Source organism: Amyelois transitella, chromosome 7, assembly GCF_032362555.1.
Source record: "Amyelois transitella isolate CPQ chromosome 7, ilAmyTran1.1, whole genome shotgun sequence".
NCBI lineage: Eukaryota > Metazoa > Arthropoda > Insecta > Lepidoptera > Pyralidae > Amyelois > Amyelois transitella.
In genome coordinates, this window is record NC_083510.1 from 9,140,040 (window position 1) to 9,150,264 (window position 10,225).

Here is a 10,225-nt window from a genome sequence, read left to right on the forward strand (position 1 = left end):
ATTGCTTATTGCTTGCTCCCGCGCCAGTACGAGCTCTTTTGCATAATTAATTGGTATAAGAAAACTTCAATATGCTTTTTCTCAAGCTAATACAAAACGAAACTACGGAATGTTTTGTAAAATAATATTTTATACAATATTTTCTTGATAAAGGCGACTTAGGGAAAAAAACAAACTTAAGAATCTTCTTGTAGGCGATGGGCTAGGAATCTGTCACAATTTGAATCTTAATTCCATCATAAAGCCGACAGCTGAACGCAGCTTTTCGGTCTTTTCCAGACTGTAGTCTCTGTCTACCCTACCAGGATATAGACGTGATTATTTGTATGTAAGTAAGTATGTATTTAATTGAATTAAAAAATCAAGCCTTTGAGATAGTTAATTTATTAGTAGTGATACCTATGTCAGTGTCTATCAACGCATAGTCGTAACTTTATTATGTCGCCATGAAATTCACAAAAAGATTGAAGCCATAAGTGCCTTTATTTCATAAGTAGATAATCTAAGTCTTGAGCAAAAACTTGTATTGCAAACATTCAAAATTTTTGTTACAAAAAAGAAAAGACAAACAGATTTCAGGAAAAAACAAGAATAAAAATATATTTCTAGTGAAATTCCGTTAAGGAATTCCGATTAAAAATATAATATTTTTTTTGGAATTCCATTAGTTGTTAGAAATACTCTTCGTCTTTAAAAGCAAACTTTTTCAAAAGGAAAAATGTCTTCCGTTTTCAAAATTCAAATTGTGCAAAATATTTTCTTTCTTCTGATTTAACGTCAGTGGAAGTCGAAACGTACTGCACAAAACGTCATAAGCGGTTGGCGTGGTTGTACAAACAGCGTGTAACGATAAGGCGCTCTTTGTTCTGTGGAGCGGCTAGCCAGAGGAAGTGCCACGTGGGAAATGCTTACCGGGTACAGTCAGACATAATATTTGCTGAAATTGTAGATATGAAATCTTGAAATGTAATATTTGGAATTCCTGATATCACCACATATTTCAGGAATTCAAGTTTTTGGATTGCGAGTATTTTCCTTCAGTAAGAGAGCAAAAAGTAAAGATAGGTATCTCAAGAATCTCAGAGGAACGTGAAATCGTTGTATAATACGATACGTGATAATGAAGTACCACGTTTTATTAAAATAATACAAATTACATAGGTTAATTCCGAGTTAATTTTCAGATTTCACGCCTAATTTGCGTTCCAAGTATGACGTCTGACGAGCCCTAATGTGTTACGTCAACGCTTCGTGCGATGATCATAGGGAATTCAAATAATTAATCATTCACTCTAATTTCATTTACGACGCGCCCCACATTATTAAATAAGACATAATTTAATCTGATTAATACATAAGCCCTTTTTGAAATGATGTAATTGTTTGTGTTTTGGAATGAAAATCGAGTGTTTTGTAACTTACTTACTTAAACTTTTAAATATTGAAAAATTTATGCGCCTACTACATTTACGCCTAATAAATTAATCGTGTTTTAAGGACTCAACACGGTACCATGCGTTCTTGCAGGTTGCGATGTCCTATCGTGTTGGTATGCATAAATGAACCCCAAAATGGTAACAATTGCGAAAACTACACGGCTGACAAAACACAGTGTAATAACTTGTTCTATTATAGTAATTTTGCACACAAATTTACCCCCGAGGCTTTTGTGGGGTCACGTAAACTGACCAAACCAGTGCTGGTAATTACAAATTGTTGCGATCGTAACTACATGAATTTCGTTTGCTGTTTATTGTGTTCATGACGCACCATATATTCGGTGGACGAGCGGATAAGGTGTCTGAATAAAAAAGCATGACAATTATGTCATGCTTTTTTCCCCGTGAGGTGTATTAATACCTCACGGGGTGGCACAGATTCAAATCCTATCATGCTCTTGTACTTATGGCATTTTTCTGAGTTATGCTCTTACGGTTTTATGAATCATTCCGATGAGTTAGGTTGACTTGTAAAGGTTGTGGAGATCAGACGGGAGTGGCTTTGTGTAAAACCTGAATTACGAAGATCGTGGTCAAATTCGGACACCGTGGTCCTCTTTAGTGAGGTGAAGACGCAAAGCGGACAAGAGCCAGCAAGGTGACTTTTCCATTTGTACCATGTAATTACACCTGCAACCGTAATATTTAATAAAGACATTGAATTCAATAATGTAAATTCAAAATGTAAAGTTAATTATTTAAGTGCACCTTGCGGCCAGTTCAATCTGTGTTATCTACCCCTTACAGTTTTGCCATGTCTGTCTTACGATAGGTACTAAACAGTTACTAGGTATTCTAAAACTAAAATGAGAACGATTATCTCTAACATAAATGTGTGGGTGGTAAAGAACACACCAAATATTTAGTGAATGCTTGAAAGTTTTGATGAAAATTTTTCCATGTTTTTACAATATTCGCTCTGAAAAATTTTAATATTTTCACGTAATTTATTCACTTTTTCGTCGAGAATATTTTCATTTAGACATTTTCATAACAAGACTTACTGAAAAAAACTCATTTTTTGTAGCAAGCAGCACCTAACACATCAGGCGCCATAACCATCAGTAACCTTTTCACGTTTCTAATAATCCTATGTAACTTTTATAGCAAAAAGTCTATGGCAAATATATTTTTTTTATTTGGCTTACAAAGTTAGACAACCAAGAAATAATTTTTATTTCTTTACAATGTTTGTTGGTTTATTTTTGAGAAAAGCAAATATTTTATAAAAATATTTCATTCTGCGTTTTACGTGCTAGCGACTAATGTAAAAAAAAAGGCTACACCTCATATATGTAGATAAGGTCGACATTCTCATGGACATAATCTCGTTTATGGTTAAAAACACATCACTTTTTAATATTATTTGGCAAATTTTATTCATTCTATAGCTTTCTAAAACTTTTGTCACCAATCTGACTTGAAAATTTTATATTTTCTTAAATATACGGGGCTGAATGTACAATCACATAGTACAGTCTGCGCTGGCTGCGAGAGGATGTGGTAGCTTTAATTAAGCTGTTCCATGCTATTATAATGTACACAGAGAATTAATAACGATCCCTGTTCAATTTTCACACTTTGTGTATTAACCTCTAGTGAATATGTTCTAAAGTAATATATTTGTTCGAACGAAAAATATTTGGTTCTCATGACAATAGAAATAAAATAAAATAAGTGGTTCCCCTATCTCATCATTCGCAATTTGATTTTTGTCAATCTTCTAACATCTTCGTTCACATCTTACCTTTTTCATCACTTCTCTAGACCCAGGGTGCACCTACGTAAATGATCCTAAATAGGGTAAGTATGGTTCTTAGACGAGCCGAGGCAATGTGACCGTTGCAATTTACGCTCAGATGATCTTTGGGGAACCTTACCCACATTTTAATAATGGTTTAGTGATGAAACTCATGGGTTTCATTTAAGTTTAGTCATCTGCAGGTTTTGTATCCTTGATATCATAAATGTGAAAGTGTATTTATTTGTCCATCTTTCACGTCAGAACCACTGCAACGATCTACATGAATTTTGCATACATATAGTGCCGAGTAAGGGAAAGGACAGAGTACTTTTTAAGAGGGCGGAGCGGGGGCAAAACCTAGTTTAATACATACATACATACATACATAAACTCACGCCTCTTTCCCGGAGGGGTAGGCAGAGACTACCTCTTTCCACTTGCCACGATCCAGTTAAATATATAACCACCACCTAGTTTAATATATTGAAATAAATATAAGGCAAAGTTGTAATGCGTCTCCATTACAACGAGTTTAAGTGAAAGGTCAATAAATTTTCTAGGAAAATGTATTTTTATTACTTGTGGACAGATATACAGAAATAATCTGTAATTGTCCAGACGCCTACACAGGATAATGCAAAGGTTAAAAATTATTTATGAAGCAAATTTCTTATTCTTTTTATACGCCCACTCTTAATGTGTCTCACTCTGTGAAATATAATTTTAATATTGAAGTAAATTAAAATAAATGACTTAAAGTGAAACTCTTTGAAGTCTGAACTATGATATTTTAACAGCTTTAGTAATAAAGCCAGTAGATACTATTTTTCTTAATGTTTTATCTTTAATATAAATATTTTTTTACAACACAGAAACTTTTTTAATATAGGCTTCCTGATACTTTCCACGCATATTGTAGATTTGTTGGCAGTTGGTTGTAGTTGCTTAACATTAAAATCAGTTTTGTACGATTGGGACTAGAAAAATATGACCTAACGGCGTTGGTTTATATAAAGAGGTGGATTTTTTCTGCCTTCGACTGCAATTCGTCAAATTACCTAACACGACGAGGTAAGCATTGTTGTTCTAAATTTAAAATTATATTAAATTCAAATTCATAATACGAAGTATTTATTTATATTTCCTTTTTTTTTGGAATTGGAATCTTCGCCGAATTCTCCGGATATTAACTATTCCATCGGATCCTTGATCAAGATTTTATTTGCACATTCCTTCTAATCTACAGACGTCGCCGCGGGGAGTTTCAATTTAATATACTAGCTGTTGCAAGAGGCTCCGCCCTATGGACAATTTGCGACTGATTTCCTATTTTCCAGAGCGTAATACTTTGTCCAATTTTTGTTTGGTTAATCCATTTAGAGGGTATATTACGCTTAACGAGGACACAAGTTCCTCCGCGCGTGTCACGTATGTGTAATTTGGTTATGTTTTTCACATTGGTAAATGAAATCCTGGTATTTTTTTTTCATAAAGGTATACAGTACACAGGATTAGGTGCCGGAGAAATTGAGGGTTGTCAAAAATATTACTTTTTAAAAATTGTAAAAATAATTTAAGTATTACATACATACATAATACATACATACATAAAAAATCACGCCTCTTTCCCGGAGGGGTAGGCAGAGACTACCTCTTTCCACTTGCCACGATCTCTGCATACTTCTTTCGCTTCGTCCACATTCATAACTCTCTTCATACAAGCTCGGCGGTTTCGGGTACTTTTGACCTGACCCTTTACCAGGACGTCCTTAATTTGATCAAGATACGTTCGTCTAGGTCTTCCCACTCCGACCCTTCCCTCCACACTCTCCTTGTATATCTGCTTAGTCAACCTGCTTTCATTCATCCTCTCCACATGACCGAACCATCTTAACATACCCTTTTCTATTCCTGTAACTACATCTTCTTTCACATCACAACATTCCCTTATCACGCTGTTCCTTATCCTGTCACTCAATTTCACACCCATCATACTCCTTAACGCTCTCATTTCCACTGCATTTATTCTGCTTTCATGCTTCTTTTGCCATACCCAACTTTCACTCCCATACATTAATGTCGGGACCAACACGCCCCTGTGCACAGCCAGTCGAGCCTTTTTGGATAGTTTCTGACTGCTCATAAAGGCATGCAAAGCTCCATTCACCATGTTCCCCGCGTTCACTCTCCTTTCAATATCACTATCATACTTGCCATCTGATGTAAACTTTGATCCTAGATATACAAACTCTTTCACTTGCTCCACTCTTTCTCCTCCAATCAAAATATTACATGCTGTCATTTCTTTCTCCATTTCAAAAACCAGTGTTTTAGTTTTACTTACGTTCACTTTCATTCCTTTCTCTTTTAAAGCTTCATGCATACAGTTTACCATCTCCTGTAACTCCTCCGCTGATGACGCCAGTATAACCTGATCGTCGGCATAGAGCAGGTTTGTGTTACTCTGTGCGTTTTTTTATAAAATACTAATCCCTAATAAAATTTAAGTATTATATTATTAAAAAAAGAATAACAATCCATATTATATATTTTTTATAACATGATAGAATTTTCCTGTAGTTTCGCCTGTGTAAAACCAAAATCTTGTTTATTTCTCATTCCTGTGGTATTATGGGATATGATCTCTTAATACATAACACTAAGAACGTTCTGTGTATCATCTACATCATCATCTACATGCCAAAGTTAAGCTTCCGACACTGAGTTTTGGCTTTAGGTTGTTTGCCAGTCAGTCGCTCACTCACGCAACAGGTTTATCATAACACTGATGATGATGATTTCTTTATGGAAGAGAAATGAAAACTTGTAAAAAAATAGATATTGTAAAACGTAAAACCTCATTACATCTTATCGTCTTTATATTGCAAATGTACGATGCACCAAGTTTCTCAGCACGTGTGGTTTCATTAGCTTATCCCCACGCCAAGAGACAGTCGCTGTAGCCAGTAATCCGGTAACATGGTTACCTACAGCCCCGGCTGTAGACGGGTAAGCGTTAACTTGATTACAAAACACACGGGTAGTAATAACAGACGGGCGCGCAGCGTGAAATATGTTTGTGTTACTCTGTGCGTTTTTTTATAAAATACTAATCCCTAATAAAGTAATTATTTTTCGTATAAAACTAACTATACAGAGAATAAAATTAAGGATAAGGATTTACTTAATCTTTTTAACGTCGAATCAGACCGTGATCAGCGTATCAGGCCATAATATGATTTATAAAGTAAAGTAAAGCAAAATGGTTAAACCTAAACTCATGACTTTTCCTTAGCTTACCTCAGTGTTTAACCAAACAATATTAATTAATACATTGTTTTTCGTGTACGTATTATGAAAACAACAAATTAAATGAAATGATGTTTACGTATTGTAATTGCTGGATTTTTTCTTAAAAATTAGCAAATATTGGGTAATTAAACGTTTCTTAAGGCCATAAATCGCGGCGAAGAACTCAATGTATATTAAAGTAGTTTTTTGCTTAATTTGAACCCGTGTATTTTATCAGAAACGTTAGAATTTAGAACAATTCGCCGCAGTCGACGTTCCAGCTATCACACACGTTTACTGAAAAGAGCTGCCTTTCTCATATCTAGAATTAAATTATGTTGACTTTGATACAATTTATTTACAACATATTTCCCCTACCTAAAATCAATGATAATGTGAGTTTGACTACTAAGGTATCGCAGCCGTTTGAAGGGATTTTGATGCAGTTTTATATCTTCAATTACAGTTTCTGCTTGTCGGTAGGTTTTTTTATAAACTCCAGTTCAGCAGTTGATGATTGTTGAGTATGTTCAAAACTGCAGTTTTTAAATAACATGTCATACTTATTTTTTTTTGTTTTTATTTTAGTATGGCGTCTTATCTTACTGGTCTTTTGAAGTAAGTCTATGAAGGGTAAATGATGGCAATTGGACAAAAATCTCAATTTCACGAAAAAACTTTCACAAAATTAAAAGACGTTTATGTTACTTTAAAGAAAATTACCATGAAACTTTGTACTAAGATACATAAATTAGCGTAAAGTAAACTTGAAAATTCAACCGACCTCCATCTAACTTTTCATTTACCTTAACAACGCCATACCGCACAACTGAATTGAATATTTTCAGGTTTTTGCCAAGGGTGGCTGATGAAATTAGCACCAGACATACCGATAAACTTGTTTCGTTAAATTGGCTAAGTTAAGTTTTCTTAACCTATGTATTTTCATTTTTTTTTTCCAATGAGAAACTGTATTGGAGCACGACCTTTAAATAGCCATTTATGAAATTATTCAGTTATAAAATAATCTTTAATTTTTTAAGCAGGTCAATTCGCCATTTACCACTCATTAACTTGCAATAAAAATGTTATCACATTATGATCTACTTTTTATATTTTGCAAAAAACGTAGTTACATAAATCTGTCCGGAATATGACGTCACCCGAATGATGATATAATTCGTTTATTTATGAATGGAAAACTTATTAACTAATCTTTTATATGAGACTAGAGGCCGCCCGCGACTTCGTCCGCATGGAAACCCTATCAATCCCGCGGGAACTCTGGGATAAAAAGTAGCCTATGTGTTATTCTGGGTCTTCAGCTACCTACATACCAAATTTCATGGTAATCGGTTCAGTAGTTTTTGCGTGAAAGAGTAACAAACATCCATACAAACTTTCGCCTTTATAATAGTAGTAGGATTTTCCTTCAAGATATGTTAGAAAAAAGTTTACTTAGCCAATTGCAGACGCGTCAAAGTTCCACCGGGTCTGTATTTGAAATTCAGATGCGGTTTTCTTGTCTGCGACACTAAGAACCGCTGTGTTCCTACTTACCTTTGTGAAGAGTTGTAGATAAACTTTGTATCGTTATTAGCCGTTTTTACAAGCCGCTTTGTCTTTGTGTGGATTTAAAGTAAGCAGTATAAAAATACTGACTTTTGACAGCAGTTTGAGCTTGTACATACTCGTAGTAAGCGATCACGATTGATCCTACGGCGTAGTGGATCAAATCTCGATTAATGCATTGCAAATATTTTTTTGTTTCGTAATGATATTGCTGGATCAGGTGCCTTTGAAAAACTATTTTTTATTCTATCTATTTATAACCTATTCTCTATTTTTTTTATTAGACATTATTCTAGCTAGTTTATACCGTTTTCGGGTTGTAAAGAATATTAATAAAACACTAGACGGTTAAAAATTTACGCCTCTCGTCTCGGTTTAAGATTTTTTTTTAATAATTTACGATAAACTTATTGGCAATGGTAAAAAATCCTGGAGTAGCGTGACACGCACATCCAACCAATCCGCTTTACGGTCGACGTTGACCGTTCCAATCACGCACGCCGCACCGTGCACAATGCGATATTTTAAAATTGGATCGCTTTTTTTATTTTATTAAGAACACGTCGTTTGGTCTTCATCCAACTTTGGTATATAGTATTTTAAAAATGGTATTTTGTTTTTGTAATAACTTAACATGATCGGAATGAAATCTTTTTTCTTTTCTAATGGCACTTACCTACTCCTTTATAATTGACCTAATTGGTGAGACCACCGATGCTCCAATATTAGTATAAAAATATCAAAAGAAAATATATCTTCAAAGTTACCCGCTCTTATTTTCGACAAAAGGGAATCGCAGCGCATACGGTCCGTAGATAATAAACGTCGCGCGGTAAAAATATGTCTTTACTTGAAAGTGGTCGTGACAGTGTCAGAATTTGAAATTCAAATGCAGTTTGCGGCCGCTTGTTTTCGATCAAAATGGATGCTTAAATTGTACAATTTCGGTTTATCAGTGATTTGATATCGTGTTCATTATTGTTTCTATGGTGTAATGGATCAAATAGAAACAATAATAGAAGATATTTCGCTATAAGTCATGTATGCCACCATTGATTTAAGGGTTTTTGACTAACATTTTTAATGTTTTACGATTATTTATTGGTTAAGGAAATTTTTAATGAAATAAGGATGTAAGTTCCCATAAAAATAAATTGAAAAATAGAGAAAAATAAATGCTACTCATACAAATTAGTTGATCAGCTTCTCGGTTTTGGTATGGGAATTTTTTTTCGCTTTTTGCTTTATGATATTATGAAATTTCACCCAGTTTCATCATCTAAATATGCTGTGAAAATTTCCTTAACAAGAATGAATAAGAAGGCGACGCTCTGCATTTGAAATGTCAGTAAGGAACGTGTAAAAAGTGTGATAACAAATTAACTCTCGTTTTTTTTATTATTGATAAAGTAGTTTATAAATAAAATAACGTCCTTTACCCGGTGGAAATCCCTGCATACCTTTTTTTTTACTTTTAATGAAGTTTGTCTGTTTGGTCATCTGGCTGACTGGTAGAGAATGCCAAACGGCATTAAGTCCGCCTTTTGTACATATTTTCTGTGCAGTAAAGTTTTTGAAAAATAAATAAAGAAATACTTATATAATTTTATCTTCATTGAAACTCTATATATAGTATTTTACGATAAACGCAAAATTCCAAAATTGAAGGATTATGCTTCCTATTTATATTCTATATTTTATATTGAGTTGTTAGAAAAGTCAATATAGGAACGGTTATTGGAATTCAACACTCGAGAGCTAGTTCAAACAACATAGATTAACTGAAATTCAATATTTATTTTAGACTATTTTAATAACAAAAGGGGAAAAATACGAGTCTATTTTTTTTTAATGTTTGTCCCGGGACTTGAATGTTTATCTGTTATAAAATATAGTATTGTTGAGTTACGAACTCCTTATTGCAAAATTCAAACTTTTTTTGAGGCTAACAGAATTGGCAGAATTTCCCCGTGACTCTATTCTGTTGTTTTTTCTACTTTACTGTAATTTCATTTTTTTTGTTATGCATTAATTCTTAAAAAACAATTTTTGTATCAATATCATTGTCACTCAATACAGACAACACCAGTCTCTAAACCTTTGGCTTTAAGCAACGATA